Source organism: Sarcophilus harrisii, chromosome X (assembly GCF_902635505.1).
Source record: "Sarcophilus harrisii chromosome X, mSarHar1.11, whole genome shotgun sequence".
NCBI lineage: Eukaryota > Metazoa > Chordata > Mammalia > Dasyuromorphia > Dasyuridae > Sarcophilus > Sarcophilus harrisii.
In genome coordinates this window covers 1,672,342-1,690,197 of record NC_045432.1, presented here as the reverse complement: position 1 = coordinate 1,690,197, position 17,856 = coordinate 1,672,342, and the positions used below count along the sequence as shown (strand labels likewise).

Here is a 17,856-nt window from a genome sequence, read left to right as displayed (position 1 = left end):
TGTTGAGCATCTTTGATGCGTTTCCTCTTATATGTTGGGTTGTTATGAGAGGGGGTAGCTGTGGAAGGTCCCTCTGAAATGTCTTATGTTCTACGTGGAGATTCTTGAGTCAGATAATTAATGGCTTCTGGGAAAGAGTCCAGAATAGAGGGAAACCAGCCCTCAAGGCTTAGAAGGATGAGGCCCAACCCCCACTTCCTGATTTAAGAAAATTGGGACAGTGCCCACTATACCCCAAGAGCACAGCTCAGCTTTCCAATGAAACCTGGCTGGAAAACTGCCTGTATCCCTTGACTGTGGAAGTTACTGTGGTTGCAAAGTCAAAAAAAAATCAAATGAAATAATGATAGAACATCACATGGAACCTCAGATTGATGTATGCATGAATTGGTCTCCGGCTTAGCTTCTGAAACAAACCTTCTGAAAGGACTCCAAAGGGATGTTTAAAATGTGTAAGAGAAGGAGAAGAAAAATGTGCAGGAGAAATGAGATATTAACAAGGAAAGTTAACATTTGGTTAAATGAAGCACAAACACTTGGACAGACATGTATCAAACTTCAATGAAGAAAACAACCTTACAAAGTAGAATTTGCCAGATGGAAAAGGAGGAACAAAAATCCATTGAAGAAACAACCCTAAAAGAATGTGGGAAATAAAGAACATTCGAAACAAAAAATTGAACCCGAGCCTGAACAAGGAGAACTAAAACTTTAGCAGAATAAGGGTTTCCAGACAACCAGAAAGTCCAGAAAAATACCCATTTGGAGGAGGACCAGTTAAAACTCGGCCAGCCCCTGAAAGAACCGGGAACCCTGGGCTTCTGCCAGGCCCCCCCTCAAGGGGACTTTTTCCTCCTGGGGACACACTTGGGGATCAGAAGGGGAAGAGTGATAAAGTCCGGAAATCTGCTGATAAGGAATCCTGCCAGCTGTGCGTTAGGAACCAGGGGCCTGCCCAGTAGGGCAGAAGGAGGCCAGGGGTATCTTGGGTCCCAAGGAGGGTGGAGTTCTTGGTTTTGAGTTCCAAACAGAGGGGAAAACTGAAAGAAACCAGACAGAACCTCTCCCTCCAGATCTGGTGATGACACAAATTTTATTTTCCCAAAAAAAGAGAACAGGGAAAAGGGTGAACAGTTTAAAACCCAAGTCACTGAGGACCGAGTTCAGATCTGGCCTCAGACACCCAACATTCCCTCTGTGTGACCGGGCAAGTCAAGAACCCCAATTCCAGGGGAAAAAAAAAGAGCAAGATGGGGAAAAATCCAATTTGAAAAAGGAAAAGGATTTATCAATGAGGGGGATTCAAAGAAAAGCCCCACCCCAAAGAGTTAATTAAATGGCACGTCCAAAAGACGGAAGAACCAAAGAAACTTTAAAATCAAAAGGAGAGAGGAAAACAAAAAAAAAAAGAATACAACCAAACCAAGGATTATAGAAAGAAAGCAACCAACTCAAGAGGGTCCAGAGTTTAAAAAGAAAGTACTTTTAAAAGTTAGAATTCAAGGGAAGCCATGAAATTAGGAAGACCAAGAAATAATAAAAAAAATACCATGATATAGGAAATGACCAGATGGTAGATTTACAAAAATAAAAAGACTTGTACTATAGGGTGATTTTCTATTAGAAAACGATCAAAAAGATACTAAATCTTTAAATATAAATATATATTCTAGAAAATAATATTAAAAAGGTGTCTATGTATCCACGTACATGTATGTGGATTTTGCAAAATATGAACTTAATTGACCATCTTTGTGGGATGATTGGGGCAAAAAGGGAAAAAATAAAAGCAAGGAAACAGAGAACAAAAGTGAACCTAAGAGGAAGCAAAAAATAGATGGACAGTTCTGAATAAAATGTGTACTATTAATTACATGATTGTTTGAACTAGAAATCTATTATTTTATATTTTAAATCCTCTCACATTCTTTTGTGCATATGACAATGTTTTTCTATTGTTTTGTTTTTCTTTTTTTTTAAAAAATGAAAAAAAAAAAAAGAAGAAATAGATAGTGTTTTTGTGGAATGATTTAGGTATAGAAGACACAGTATTAAATGTGCATAATACTTTACTGTTTGAGAAATACAGAAATCCCATCTTTTTGGAAAACAATTTACTATATGCAAAAACTTCCAGGGAAAACTGAAAAACAGTATAGCAGAAACTAGGTATAGTTCATCCCCTTACAGCATGTGCCACTTGTTTGTCCAAAGGAATAGTTATTTGGTCCCATCAACCTCACAGCATGTCTTTGAGTCTGGAGGCTAGATATTTTGGTCTCGTGGCCACTTAGTTATTTTATATTTTCAAAACAAACTGCGATATTGAACACTTCTGTTCCATCCAGTTCGTGTAGGATTTCTTAGAAAAACCAGACTTTGATGAAGTCCATTGGAATTCAGAAGGAGCTACTTGACAAATCCTGGAACCCAAATCATTCTGGGTTTCACTGAGTGTTCAATAGTAGATGCTAGCTTAAGCCCCACTTGGTCATTATTTGAGTTTTATGGCCCCGACTGAGTGTAAATGGCAGTTGTTTCTTCTGGGCAGAAACAATGAGGTTCTTCCCTTCCCACATTGTTATTTTTATTATTATTATTATTATTGTTGTTGTTATTATCATTGAGTAGGCAAAGTAGGGCATCTTTTGCCTCGTTTCTTAAGGAGCCTTAAATCACTAAATTACTGTTACCTCGGACCAAGTGAGACAAGGGAAGGGCCCTAGCTTAAACAGAAAAAGGTCTCCAGCTGCCTACTGTGCCACGGTCAGTCTGCCTGACCTAGGTCTTGCCACTGGGCTCAGCTGACGCTGGAGCAGAGAGAGGCTGGTGACCTTGCCCAGCTCTGCCTCACCTAAATGCAATTCACTTGCAAGTCATGAGCTTCTAGATGCCATTGGTCCTCTTCCAGAAAGAAGGATGAACAGCACAATGACAACAACAAGGTAAGACCAAAATGGGTAGGCGATTTAGACATGAAGGGAGAACCATAAGCAAATTAGGAGAGCATCCATTCTGGGATGTAATTTTGGAATCATGCAAAGAAAGTAACAAAAATATCCAAAGCCTTTAAAACAAATAATCCATTACATAACGAGAAGGCACCAATAAGAAAACAGTCCCCACATACAGCAAAAAACTTATAACAGCACTTTTTGTGACAGCTGTGACCTGGAAACAAAGTAGATGCTCTCAAGTGGGTAATGGCCAGAGAAGGCATGGAAACCAATGTTGTGGAATATCACAATATTGTTATAAGAAATGAAGAGTGTGTTGCGTATAGAGAAGCAGAGAAAGATCTCTGTGAAATGATGCAACATGAATCATACCAAGCCAAAAAAACATTATATATAAATATTTGTGTGTGTGTTTATAGGGAGAGAGAGATCTATATCTATCTATCTCTTTATACATACACACACACAAACACACACATATACTTGGTAAACAAAATCAATTTATATGGAAAGAATAACAAAACAAAAACGGAAAGTAGCTATAAGAAAATGTAAAAGACTGAAAAGGATACATGAGAAGACACCATCACCCTCCGTCTTCTAGGAGGAGAGAGGGCCACAGGTGGTGTACATGTGCATCAAACAGCTGGGCTCACTTTTCTTTTCTTCCCTAAAACAAAAAAAAAAAAAAGAGATTTGTTACCAAGCATGGCACTCACAGGCAGAGGGCAAAATCCACTGGATACCCTGGTGATGTAAGAAACAAAAAACAACAATAAATAGACATAATGAATGGAGAGAAGGAGGAAAGGAAGGGTTAGGGATTAGTAATTATCAGGAGCAGACCTCAAACTACACTAAAAATCTAAGATTTTGAAACCTATTATTGTTGTTTAGTCCTGTCTGCTTTTTTCCTGACCCTATTGGGGACTTTCTTGGCAAAGATATTGGAAGGGTTTGCCATTTCCTTCTGTTGTTCATTTGAAAAATGAGGAATGAGGTAAACAGGGTTAAGTGACTTTCTGAGGGTAACACAGTAAGTAGCTGAGGCCAGATTTGAACTCAGGAAGATGATTTGCTCTGACTTCATGCCCTGTGGAATACATAGGTGCCCAGAAAATAATGTGTATTTTTTGAAAACTGAAACATCAATCTTTGGAAAAGATCATATGTGCAACTTACATAAGTAAATTAAATAAAATAACTTAGTGCGTAAGAAATCCAAAGAGAGCAGGCAGGGGGACTGCCATTTTAATAATGGGATAAGGAAAAAGCAGTTTGCCAGAAATTTGATAGCTCATGAACACCTCACACCAAGTATCACATTAAACTACAAATGGATATATGAGTTAGATGTAAAAAGGGAATCTATAGCAAATTAGAGGAGCAAAGGGGAAATGACTTTTCACATCTACGGATAGGGAAAGGGATCGTGACAGAACAAGGAACAGAGAAAATCACAGAACATAAAAGGAGATCAATTCTGCTTCTATAAAGTGGCCCAAAGACCTAATGCAGTTCAAATGTGAAGCAAAACACTTGCCTGAGGATAAAGACCTTTGCAGCAAAAATCTCTATGGGTGGTTGCATATGCAAGATATAGAAGAAACTGATTCCAATTTGCAGGATTAAGAATCATTCTCCCCTACTCAAAAGATAAGTACAGAAAATTTTCAGAGGAAGAAACCCAAACTCTCAACCACCTTATGACAAAATACTCCCAAAGCCCTCAGGAGAGAAGCCAGCATTAAAACAATTCTCTTCTTTCAGCCTGTAAATCATTTACATTCAAAGGCTAAGGGACCCATCCCCCTCTTTGTTCCACAGCAAGATACAGGGAAACATCCTTTTCATCATAAGCTAGTTGTAACCAGAACAACAACAACAAAATGTCATTTAATTAAAAGACACCATAAAAAAGAGAGGATATGGAGAAGGGAAGGGGAAATGTTGTAAAGTGTCTTTATGTCAAGTGAAGAAATACATTTTTAAGAAAAAATAGTTAAAGGTGAGTTATTTTGTAAAGAGAGATCCTTAGACATAAAATAATCATTCTCTTTTTTTCAAGATAATTCCATATTTTAGCTTGGATTCTAGTACATTAAGATATACATTTCCATTCCCTTTGATCTCTGAGGTAAGATAGTATAAAAAATATTGAGTTAAAAAACCCGACTTGCTAGGCCGTCAGAGCCCCCAGCCTCCAGAGCAGGCCTAGGACTTGGGGAACGTAAAAAAAGGTGGAAACGTCCATCCGAGATAGGGAGAGAGGGAGTGCCCCAGAGGTTCCTCGCTGCAGGCCTCCACCGCTCCCCACGCCGCAAACCCGCAGCCTTCCAGCCTGAGCCCTGAGCAGGCAGGAAGCACCAGGCAGGTGCAGGCCCTCACATGCACACTCCCACCCACCCACACCCACTCCTCCTCAGGGACAAAGACACAGACACGCCCAGGATCTTAGCTACATTCACATCACACACATAGACAGACAAAGGTGTTGATACTCCCAGGACCTAGTTCATAGCCACCCTTACCCCCATCCTCCTGGGCAGGAAGGAAAGCCAGTTGGGGAGGAAGGGGCTTCATGGAAAGGCTGGAATGAGACAAGAAAAAAGGGAGGGGCTGAGGCAGGGGCAGGGAGGGGACACCTACCTCACTCCCTGCAGCTTAGGCTCCTCAGGACCCTCAGGATCAGTCTGTCCGGAGATGAGGGAAGATGGGGGTAATGGAGGAGATCGCTGTGAAGGCGGAAAGGTAGGGAACTGGATGAAGGGCGCACAGACCTCCATCCTCTCTGGTCCCAGCACATCCTCATCTCCAGACAAAAGAGACTTACAAATGGAGATTGGGAAGGGGCGGCCGACATCACCTAGGCCTGGTCTCCCTCCCAGAGCATAGAGAGAAGGGAGGAGAGAGCAGTGACAGGAAGGGAGGGGCTGGGACATTAGCCCCAAAGCAGTTGTGACCCCCCATGTCATTTTTTTAGCCCTCATCATCCAGTCCCGCTAGGAGAGGGGACCACAGTTCATCTTCAACCTGGAGGGGGGCCTGGCGCTGACCAGGGTCCTAAATTCCCGAGGCTGGGCTACAGGGCTAAGCACAGGGGACAGCAGCTGAGCCTGTGGTGGTTGAGGGCCGGCTCTTTTGCAGAAACTGGGAGGGGGAGAACACATTGCAGAAGAGAGAGGTCAAGGAAGGAGGATCCTGGGCTCCAAGGAAAGGAAGAGCACAATAGCTCAGCAGCCTCTGCAAAGCCCCTGTCCTTGAAAAGGACTTAGATCCTGACAACCCCCAGCGCAGAAACAGAACGGGGTGCTGTGGGGGAAGGGCGGCTCTCAGGATCTTTTTTCCAAGCCTGAGGAGACAAGAGATCAGAACGGGTGGGAAGGGACAGAGGGCCACCGGAGCATGCATTGCCCCCCCATTTATGGGGTACCTGTTTGGAGCCTACAAAAGGAACCACACCCCCTTCTGGTTAGTCTCCTCACCGGATTTCACAAATTTCCTCCCAAAACTATTAGAAAACAGATCAAAATATTCATAATAAAATTCGGTCATGTGAAATACTAAAAATTGGGGATATAAAGAAAGGCAAAATGGGGGCTATAAAGGTTAGGATGGGAAAATAACTGTAAAAATTTGGGAATCTTCCTGTCGGATGCAGGGAAGTATAAGGGGGTAAATTAAGGGGGGTCAAGGGAATGTAAAAAGGAATTTTCTTGTAAATCCAAGAAAGCCAAAATGATAAAGGGGAAAAATGAATTGGTACAGGGGGAAAAACAACCAAGGGTTTTTCATTTCCCTTTTTTTCCCCCATTTTTGAAATAAAGATCAAAGGAATTCACAAATTTTAGTTGGAAGAAGGAAGCACGCCAAGTTCCCCCCCTTTTAAATGCCACCAAAAAATTTTAATGGTGACACACAAAGTCAAGGTGGGAAACCATAAGACCCCTTCATTGGAAAAGAGATTCAGGGAACGGGGGCGAGGTTTGCCCTTGCACCCAGTGGAGAAATCCACCAAAGGGGTGAAATGGTGACGCAAAGGGTCAGAGCCTTTGGACTGAAGCCGAGACAAAAGGGCCCGGTTTTGTCAAAGGAGAGAAGTGAGACAGCAGATGAAAGAGGAATTTTTGCCCCCTTCCCTAACACACAGCTGAATCCCCTGGAAGGAAAATTTGGGGCAAAATATAAACAGGAATTATTTGGATCCAAAAGGACGGGGTTGAGGACCAGAAGCCGGGGACTGAATACGCTTCTAGGAAGGGGAGGGGGCCCAAGTGGCACGAGGAATTCCACCGATTCCCTTCTCCCTTTCTGAAAACCCATTCAGCCTCAAAATGCAGGTAGGACCCAAAAAGAGGGCAACAAAACCGCAAAATAAGGAAAGTTGCCAAAAAAGATCTATCTTGATTGGGTGGGAGGAGGCCAGCACAGACAGGGAGGCAGATCATGGAGGCTAGCGCATGCTGAGTGGACCAGGGTAGGGTGCGGTCTCCACAGGTAGACAAATTGCAGGGAGGACTCTACCACAGGTTGACTGCTCTGCTTTGGTTGCAAAGCAGTAGATCAGCAGAGAAGTTACACAAATGCCAAAGGTAAAGTGTAACCCAAAACACCAGAGATTCACAGAACCTGGCCACACCCACCAAGCACCAAGAGTGACTCAGCAGGACCACAGTGGCAGCTGCATTCTGCAGTGTGGGGCTCTGCCCAGGGCAGTCACACTTCCACAGCACACTGCTCTTAGCATTCATAGGGCATCTTAGCATTCATAGGGCAGCCACTGTCCGTCTGTCCCTGTTCTATAGAGGAAGCTGGGAACCTCCTTGCCCTGAAGGCAGACCCCAAAGGCTTTTTAAAAAATGAGCAAAAAAGCAAAGCAAGCCTTTGCATATGTTCCTTGTGGTTTGGGAATGAAACAATTTGGAGGCAAGAGGGAAGAGGACAGAGGTCAAACAATGCAACTGCCTCTCAGTGAAGAGGTCTGAGAATATAACCGCCTCTCAGTCTCCTTATATCATCTCATCCTCTCAGATGAAGAGACCCATTCGGCAGGTCTGAGTTAGTCTTCCAGCAGCCACTGGCAGGTGGCTCCCGTACAGCAACAAATTTCTTTTTCTTCTCTTTTTGCTAGAGTTAATGTTTTTAAATAAAAATTGAATAATAGTGGTAATAATGAGTATCCTAGCTTCATTCCTGATGTTATCCAGCTTATTCATTCCTGACCTTACCAAGCTTATCCCCAATTCAGATGTTTGTTGAAACTACTTTTCTTTTATAGAAAGTTCCAATTCTTCCTGTGTTCTGTGGTGCTGGCTCAAGGAGAGGTGGGGTAAGGATCCCTAGACCATAAACTGTTAGATTTGAGAGCATTTTCATGTAAAAGTGTGGAACTTACCAATTATGCCAGTCCCTACAAATAAAAGTAAATTCCTTCCTTAGGCAAGAGCAGTAGAATCAGTCATAAGTAAGTGAGAACAGCATCTGTCTAGATCTGCAATCAATCAACTACACTGTAATAAGGGATTTGATCTTCCCTTTAGGAATCTGAATGAAAGAGAGGATCCATCCCCCAAAAAGAAAGATATTCCTGGGGACTGGACGTAGAGAGGAAGGAGTGAAGTCAAAGCAACCTGAGCTACTAACTGGTAGAGTTAGATCAAAAAAACAGGAGAAAGAGAAGGAAGGACTGAGCTCTGGCAGAGAAGGAAAATATCCAAAATGGATTCTAGCTTTCTGAGCATCCCAAAGTAGAAGATCCAGGCTGGTACCACCAGTGTACCTCCTTGCTCAAGCCTAAGTAGCTCTGCTCCTTCCCCTCTTAGTACTTATCTAATTGTAGACACTATAGTAGTCTGCTTTTTAGTTGCACTGAATGGGATAACTTTGGGTTACACTTAAGTCTTATGAGAGGTAAAGACCTCTCATAAGAATGTGGCCTGGACCTATGTTCTAATTGTGATTTGAGCCTTTGCAATAACAGGTTGTGTGGTGTTATCTTCTTTTGTATAATATATGATTGTTCTCTGAGAGCAAGTTTCTTGGGGAGGTTTTCTGGAGGCAGCCTTAGTTTCAGTTCCAAGTAATAATCACTTGAAACGCAGCCAGGTATTAAAGTAGTTCTTTACTGTTTCTTCCAAAATAGGCCAGTTAGCTTTCTTTGGTTCCAAGAGCTCTTGTTGCTAGTTTCAGCCTCTTTCTGAATCTTGGTTCTGCCCGACTGTAGATTAGCTTCTCAATCTCCCAAACTGACTCTCACTCTATCAGTCTTCCGAAGTGACTCCTGGCTCTAGCTCAACTCCGACTGTTGGCTTCTTCTGAACTGATGCTCTCCTCTCAGTCTTTTCAACTGACCCTGCTGATGGAGCTCAGCTGTTTTTATGCTCTCTCAAAGGTTGACTCCTCCTCTGAGAGTGGGATTAAGGGAGGTGTGAATTCACAAAGTTACAAAGTTAACTTTGTGACTCTCCAGTACTTGTGAACTCCAATGTGTGAGCTAATGTGTGAATTCTTAAAGGTGCAAACACAAGCACACAAGCATTGCTTCCATCAATTCCATTGAGCTATTACCTTGTTTCAAGTTCTGGCTCATAACAGGTTGAGATATAACTAAAACCTGCAAATGTTTGATTATTTTAGATAAACAAACATTTTCCTCCTTTTCCCCATACAGATCTTTTCATTAGCATTTTAAGTACCTAATATGGTAAAGAGTGTGTTACTGTATTCTTTGTTCCTGGGAGGAAAAGTCAGAAGGGGTAGGGGCTTCTAATTAGAGTCTATATAATCTTGTGTTTTACAGTTTGCACTTTGCACTCCTCTACTGACACTTTGTTGGGAGTTGCCCTTTCTCAAAAGATCATAACAAATCCTTTTTTGCTTTTTATCTTGAGAGTCCCTGATTTTAATTCATGTAAGGGTTGATGCCCCACACAGCATAAAGATTTCTAGCCATTTTGATGAGGGGTGAGAATTAAGGGTAAGAGATCGCCTAACAGCAATGGATCCCCTTGCAGTGGCAGGCTTTGCAAAAGAATTTGCAAAACCTTATACAGGCACGAGGTTTGTGGCAAAGAATGGATTTATTTACACTAAGAAGACAACTTGCTAGGAAAACAGCCTTCTTAGTGGGCAAGGTCCTGTTAGGGATATAGCAAAGGTGGGTTAACACTGAGAACATATTTTCAGCAGTGGGCAAAATCCTGTTAGAACATCTGCAAAGATGTCTAAGCATACAGTGCTAGATATATTGGGGCTGCTTTGATCTTTTGCCCCAAGCCTGGGGCCAACTCCTGAAACACTGATTTTCAATTCAATTCATTTCAAAATTGAATGAGATTACTTAACTGGGAGTTTGAGCCTCTCAATGTTGAAAATGCCTTAGGCAAAAATTTCCAATTAAAACAGATTATTTATCTTGGGAAAGCCATGGCCCCTCCCAGAGGAGAGCTTGAGACCCTGAATCACCTTTCCCCACAAATTAAAAAGGACACAGTTCAGTTTCAGGACCCACAAATATTAAAGGGACACAGTTTACAACATTTCCCCAAAAGATCTGTTTACATCAATTTGAATTTTTCCTCGGCACCACAAAGAGACCAGGAGTTGTTGTGCCACAGTTCTCTTTAATGTCCTGACCCAGTTTCCTTAATTGTCCCATTCAGTTACTCTGTCTCAGGTTATAATAATTTCCTTTTAATGTTAGGATAAAGGTCTTATATCTTAGACCTTAGGCCAGTGGTTCTCAAACCTTTGTTCTCAGTATCTTCATGTTGTTAAAAAAACAACAAAAAAAAAAACAAAAAAAAACTATCGAGGATCTGTTCAAAGAGTTTTTGTTCACATGGGTTATATTTATAGCTATTTACTATATTAGAATAAAAAATAATTTTGAATTTGTAGACCATCTGAAAGGGTTTCAGAGACCCCAACAATTCTTTGGACTACACTTTGAGGACCACTGCCTTAGGCTATAGTCATTCCCTCTTAATGTTTGATGGGATAAAGGTCTTTATCCATTTTAGACATCATTAGCATATCAGGAGTCTCTTCAATACCTCCCTCCATTATGTCATCCTAAGTGCCTGCCTCCACTATGTCATCCTCATCCTAGGTTCCTCCCCCCATTAGGTCATCCCCATCCAGGTACCTCCCCCATTATGTTATTGTTCTTGTTACACTATAAAAGAATCTTGCATCTGACATTCATTGCTGGATTCTTTGAGACAGTAGTCTCATTCAGCCCTGGGACCAAACCATGGATCCATTTGGTCCCAATAAATCTCTCTACTAAATAAATTGTTAAATTGTTTTCTAACCTCTATCTTGCTCAGTTTCTCCAGCATTACATTTTGGAGTTCCCCAGTGAGATGTTAGAAAATGAGGATTAGAGATTAGAGACTTTTGGGTCTCTGCCTTGGGCCTCACGGTGGCTGCAGGTCTGAATTCTTGGCCTGAAGAGGCCGGCCCCCCCCGGATTTTTTTCCAGAGCCTCTGGGAAAGAGAGCAGTTTCCAGCCTGATGATAGACATCCCCATTTCAGGCACAGGAGAGTAAGTCTGTCTGGGTACCTTTTGGGGTATCATCTGGTTAAGTCTTAAGACCTGTTCTGTTCTGTATGCTAGCATCTGGATTCCTAGATTATGAAATGCTGATAGGCATGAATTCTGGGAGTAGGGTCTTCTGGACACAGGGGATACTACCTGGGTGTCTAAGACACATCTGTGTGCCAGTTGGTGTTGGAATCTTTACTAAAGTGTTAAGACATTTCTTTACAAAGTGTTAAAGACATTGGAGTTAATTTAATCTTAGAGTTATTTTGGGCCAGAACTTGAAACAAGATACTAAGTGGAACTGATTGAACAATGCTTGTGTTCACACCTTTAAAGAGCTCATAAGTATCTAAGTACTCAATGGAGTTCACTCCTTTGGGAGAGTCCAGGGCTAGTATGAGAGCTGAATTCACACCTCCTTAGGACCAGAGAGCACTCCAGGAGATAACCAGAATCCCTCTCCCCAGAAGGCGGAGTTAACCTTTGGGAGATCACAAATATAGGGAGCTTTTGAAGCTTGAAGTTACTTCTTCTGGTGGGACAGACTGGAGATTGAGAAGCCACGAGTTGGAGCTGGCTGGAGGCTGAAGAAAGCAGAGGCAGAAGCCAAGGACAAAGCTGCAACATCTCTTGGAGCCAGGCAGAGAGATAGGCCTCAACTAACCGGGCTGTTTTGGAAGGAGAAATAAACGTTTGCATTTTAGCAGCTGGCTGCAATTTTGGAATAATTATTTTCAACTGAAATAACTGCCTTCAAAAAAACCCATCAAAGTTGGCAAACTTGGGCATTCAAGAAAATCGGATGTCTTTTAAGACACCATCTGGCAAAAAAAAAAAAAAAAAAAACAAAAAAAACAGGCCCGTTTGGATTATAGGAGGAAAGACGGGTTCACAACTTCCTTAGGGCATTCTTTCCAATAGCCCCTGGTCTGTTTAATGTTTTGACTGAGAGTCTATGTGTGTTTTGTTCTGTGGATTTGTTTGTATTTTGTTAATTTAAACTCTATTAAATTTGAGAACAATGATCAATTTTGGGGAATTGGTTATTTCAATAAGAACTCAACTGGAGAAAACATTTGTTAGGAATTTTAGGATGATTTCTTTTGGAAATAATTTTACTATTGCCTTTGATGCCAAGTTCGGATTCTTTTGGGCAGTTTTAAAATTGTGGGAAACATTTTGAAAAAAATAGAACAGGAAAAACAACTCCCTAAGAAAAAAATCCCCAGGACCAGATGGATTTACATTAATTCCCCAAACATTTAAAGAACAATTGGCCCCAATCTATATAAATTTTATCAATAGGGAATGAAGGGTTCACCAAATTCCTTCTATGCCAGACATTTGATACCTAAACCAGGTGGTTGAAACAAGAAAAGAAAAATTAAGACCAATCTCCCAATGAATATTGATGCTAAAACTTAAATAAGATATTGAAAAGACTAAAAAATCATCCCCAGGATAATACACTATGATCAAGTAAGATTTATACCAGGAAATGTTCAAAATGGAAAACTATCAAAATAATTGGCCATATTATTAAATTAACAAAAACCAATGATCATCTCAAAGATGCAGAAAAAGCATTTGAAAAATCCACCATCCATTCCTAAAAAAAACTCTTGAGAGAAGGAAAAATATTTTCCTTAAAATAATCACAGCATCTATTTAAAACCATCAGTAACATCATATTAATGGGGACAAACTAAATTCCCAAAAGATCTGGGTAAACAAGGTTCCCTCTCACCGTTACATTTAATATTTATTAGAAAATGCTTTGGAATAAAGTGAGAAAGAGATTAAAGGTTGAAACAAAGAAAAACCAAATTATCACTCTTGATGACATGATGGGTTACTTAGCCCCAGAGATTCTACTAAAAGTTTTAGAAATAATCCACAACTTTTAAAAGTTGCTGGTTAAAATAAACCCCATAAGTCATCACTTCTTATATATCACAACAAAAAATCCAACAGTCGAGTTACAAGAGAAATTCCATTTAAAGGAACTACTGATAATATAAAATTTAGGAATCTGTCAAGGGAAAATCAGAAACTTTATGAAAAATTAAGACCACTTTTCACACAAATTAATTATCTAACCAATTGGAAAATAGTAAATGCTCTTGGATAGGACAGAAATATAATAAAGATGAAATATTACTAAACTAATCTATTTATTTAGCCTATACCAGACTCTCAAAAAAACTATTTTTTAACCTGAAAAATAAGAACAAAATTCAATGGAAAAACAAAAGGTCAAAATTTCAAGGGAATTTAATGAAAAAAATTCAAATGAAAATTGGCTTAGCTTAAATCTAAAAATATTATAACAGAGTTACCAAAAACTATTTTATTTAAAGTAGATTAGTTGATCATGGAATAGATTGGGTTAAGGATAAAACAGTCAAAATATAGCAACCTAGTCTTAGAAAACCCAAAGATCCCAACTTTTGGAAAGAACTTACTGTTTATAAAAATTGCTGGGAAAATTGGAAACTAATATGGAGAAACTAGGCATTGTCCACATTAACACTGTACACCAAGATAATATCAAAATGGGTTCATGACCTAGGCATAAAGAATGAAATTATTTAAATTAGGAACAAGTAAAGTTTACCTCACCTGTGGAAGGAGAAGGAATTTATGACCAAAGAAGACCTAGAGATCATTACGCCAAAATGAAAATTTCGACTATACCAAACTGAAAAGTTTTTGTAAAACAGAACTAATCGATAAGATTAGAAGGGCAATAAACTGGGAAAATATTTTACACAAAGGTTCTGATAAAGGCCTCATTTCAAAATTTCTAGAGAATTAACCTAATTTATAAAAAAATCAAGGCATTCTCAATTGAAAAAATATTCAAAGGATATGAACAGACAATTCTCAGATGAAGAAATTAAACTACATCATATGAAAAGATGCCCAAGTCATTATTAATCAGAAAATGCAAATTAAGACAACTCTAAGATACCAGTACACACCTGTCAGATTCAAGATGACAGGAAAAATAATGATGATTTTGGAGGGATGGGGAAAACTGGGACATTGATGCATTGTTTGGAGTTCGAAGAATCCAACCATTCTGGAAAGTGTTTGGAACTCTCTCAAAAAGTTATAAACTGTGCAACCCTTTGTCCAGGAGGGTTACCTACTGGGCTTATATCCCAAAGTTAAAAGAAGGGAAAGGGACCTTATGTGCACGAATGTTTTGGCAGCCCTCTTGTAGTGGTGAAACTGGAAACTGGGGATACCCATCATAGGAGAATGGCTGAATAAATTGTAGTATATGAATATTATGGAATTTTTGTTTGAAATGACCAACAATGATTTCAGAAAGGCCTGGAAGCTTACATGAACTGATCTGGTAAATGGCGGACCAGAAGATCATTATATACTTAAAACAATACTATATGATGACCAGTTCTGATGGACCTGGTCTTCAACAATGAGATGAACTAAATCATTTCCAATGGAGCAGTAATGAACTGAACCAGCTATGCCCAGAAAAGAACTCGGGGAGATGACTAAAACTTTACATTAATTCCCAACCCTTATTTATACCCACCTGCATTTTTTATTTCCTTCACAAGCTAATTGACAATATTTCAAGTCTATTCTTTTTACAGCAAAAATAACGGTCATTTTATTTATTTTGTATCTAATTTATATTTTAATATATTTAACATCTACTTGTCATCCTGCCATCTGGGGAAGGGGTTGGGGTAAAGGAAAAAATTAAACAAGAGGTTTGGCAATTTTAATCCTGTAAAGTTACTCATACATTAACCTGTAAATAAAACTATTAAATTAAAAAAAAATTAGAAATAATTTTACTTTTATGTTAGATTGAGTTATCTTTTAAGTATAAGTCTTAAAAGAACAAAGCTATTAAAAGGTTTTTAACTTGCCTGAAAAGGGGTCATGTTTTTTAAAGTAGCAAAAAGGATCTGACTTTCAAGGCCAACCTGGCCAATTGGAGCTTAGAAATCCATTAAAAATGGCCATGTCCCAAGGAAAAAAAAAAACATCTAATTACAACATTGTCATTTATCCTTTAAACACTCTCTGGCATTAAATTTATGGAATCTTACCCCCTCATTTCCCCTCCCTTCCCCCTTCCCCCCCCGCTGATTTCTGCTACTTTAAATGTTGGGTGGGATAAAGGAATCTTTTTGTCTTCAAAAGGTGAAGATTAAAATCACCCCTCCTGCTACTTCAATTGAGCATCTAGTTAGCCTGAAGTGCAGGTGAGTTCACCTCTTCTCCCTCCTGCCTCTTTGGAGGTGGAGTGGGGAAGGAAAGAATTCCATGTGGCCACCCTTCCCTCTTACTCCACCTCCAAAGAATTCTTTCCTTCCCCCCTTTAAACTGTTCCAGACTTTTTTTTTATCAAGTTGTAGCCCCTGGTTTTGGATAAAAGGAACAAATTGATTTGTATAAATATGAAGTTATGGTAAATATCCGTTTAGGATTTGTCCAAAACTTTGGTTAATGGGATTTTGTTATTGAGGTAAAATTTCTTGGGCTTGTAGTTATTAATATTATTACATTACATTTACATATTAACTACAAGTATGTCACTGCATTTTTCCTCCTGTAATTGATTTCTATAATCAGAACAATGGTCAATAAGAAACTGTTAATGCAATTCAATTATGTCATACCTTGCTGTTTCCAATCTGGTTATCTATAATCATTATACCCTAAATACTTGAGCAAATAAGTATTTAGTCTGGTCATCTATCAGTTACTAGATATTTTGTCTGGACATTCAAGTTTTTTTTAAGGTTTATAACTAATGAGAGGCCACATCTTGTAGCAGTCCTTGTGGACCAATCTTTCTATTTCAGACTGTTCTAACTTTTCTTTGTTAGATTTGTTTTTGTTTTTAGATTTGGTCAAATTACAAATATATTGACTTGCTTCTGGGACCTAGATCCGAGCATTGATTGTCAGCATGCCACACTACACCCATCCCTCTCCCTGGACTGAGCATCTCCGACCATCTTGAGCAGGAAGCAGTTTTTGAGAAAACCATTACCCCTGCTCCTGATGTAATTTGGACTGATATGGGGAGTGAGAAAGTGGCTGAATTGTTAGAATTTTAACTGTATTGCTGTGTTTAAGACTTGGAAGGGAAACTGTTAAACTTGTGTAACTATTGCTATTATGTTGGAGGGATTTTTAGTCTGTTATGTATATATATAGAAATTTTGATTCATTCTTGGGATTTATATGTGGAATGGTTATTTGATAATTCCTTTCCATAAGAAATAAAAGGAGGAAGATATAGGAAATTGGGGAAACTGGGGTATTTTCTTAGATACTTCTGCTCCATCCCCTATCTTACTAGTTCAGATTTAATTGAAAGTCCTTTAAACAGTTTTCATTTTTCACTCCTTGCTTAAATTCACTGGAATTATGTGCTGCTCATGCTTTATCTTAGAAATCCCTCATTCTGTTGGAATTGCCCTGGCAGGACTTCTGGCCAAGATGGCGGAGAGGACCCACACATCTACTTAAGCTCCATGGTTTCTCTTAGAATAATTTATTTCATGACAAGCCTCAGAATTACTGCTTGACTGAAAAAAAAAAAAACACAAATAATTACCAAGAGAAGATATACTCGAAATTTGCCAGAAAAAGGTCTGTTTTTGCCTGCAGGTGGGGACAGTTAGAACAGGTGCAGGAAGGCAGGCAGTGGCAGCACAGCAGACAGAATAAGGCAGACAGCTCACAGCTGAGCAGACTAGAGGGGTATGGGGTGTGATCTCAGCCATTTCTGTGGAGAGAGCTTTGACACAGTGTTGTCTACTTTGCCCTGACAGCAAGTCAGTAGACAAGCAGAAAAGCTAAAATCACAGGGGGTGAAGACTATAACTCTGAAAAGCTACGGTCTTTTGGAACCTGGCCACACCCACCCAGAGTGTCTCAGCACGCTCTCAGAGTCTCAGAGCACAGACACAGCACAGCCATTGCTGTCCTGCTAGTGCCCTGCTGCTGCCCCCTGCAGTCTGTAGAGGAAGCTCAGTAATACCATTCGGCGCCTCCCCCCCAAAAAAAAAAAAAGCAGACCACTTGTTTTTCTTGTTAATTTGTTTACTTTGACAAAATGAGCAAAAACTTAAAGTGCACTCAAACTATTGATAGCTTCTATATGGATAGAGTGCAGACTTTAAACCTTGAGGAGACTAAAAACAGACTGTCTCCAGATGAATCCCTAAAGGGAGATGATCTGGTCTTCAACACATAAGACTCTCATAGAAGAAATTAAAAAGGCTCTCACAAAAGACCTAGGGGAAAAAAGGGAAAAGGAAAGGGAAGCTTGGCAAGAGAATCTGGATCAG

The 17,856-nt window shown here is 39.8% G+C and overlaps 1 long non-coding RNA gene across 1 annotated transcript; it reads right to left on the bottom strand.

Annotated features, from left to right (window-relative positions):
- Positions 1-2,590: 2,590 nt before the first annotated feature.
- On the bottom strand, positions 2,591-5,785 carry LOC116420377. The gene is made up of 2 exons (XR_004230655.1): positions 5,607-5,785; positions 2,591-3,627 (listed from the first exon to the last, which is right to left on the bottom strand). It is a non-coding gene; the product is annotated as an uncharacterized LOC116420377 (long non-coding RNA).
- Positions 5,786-17,856: the final 12,071 nt, after the last annotated feature.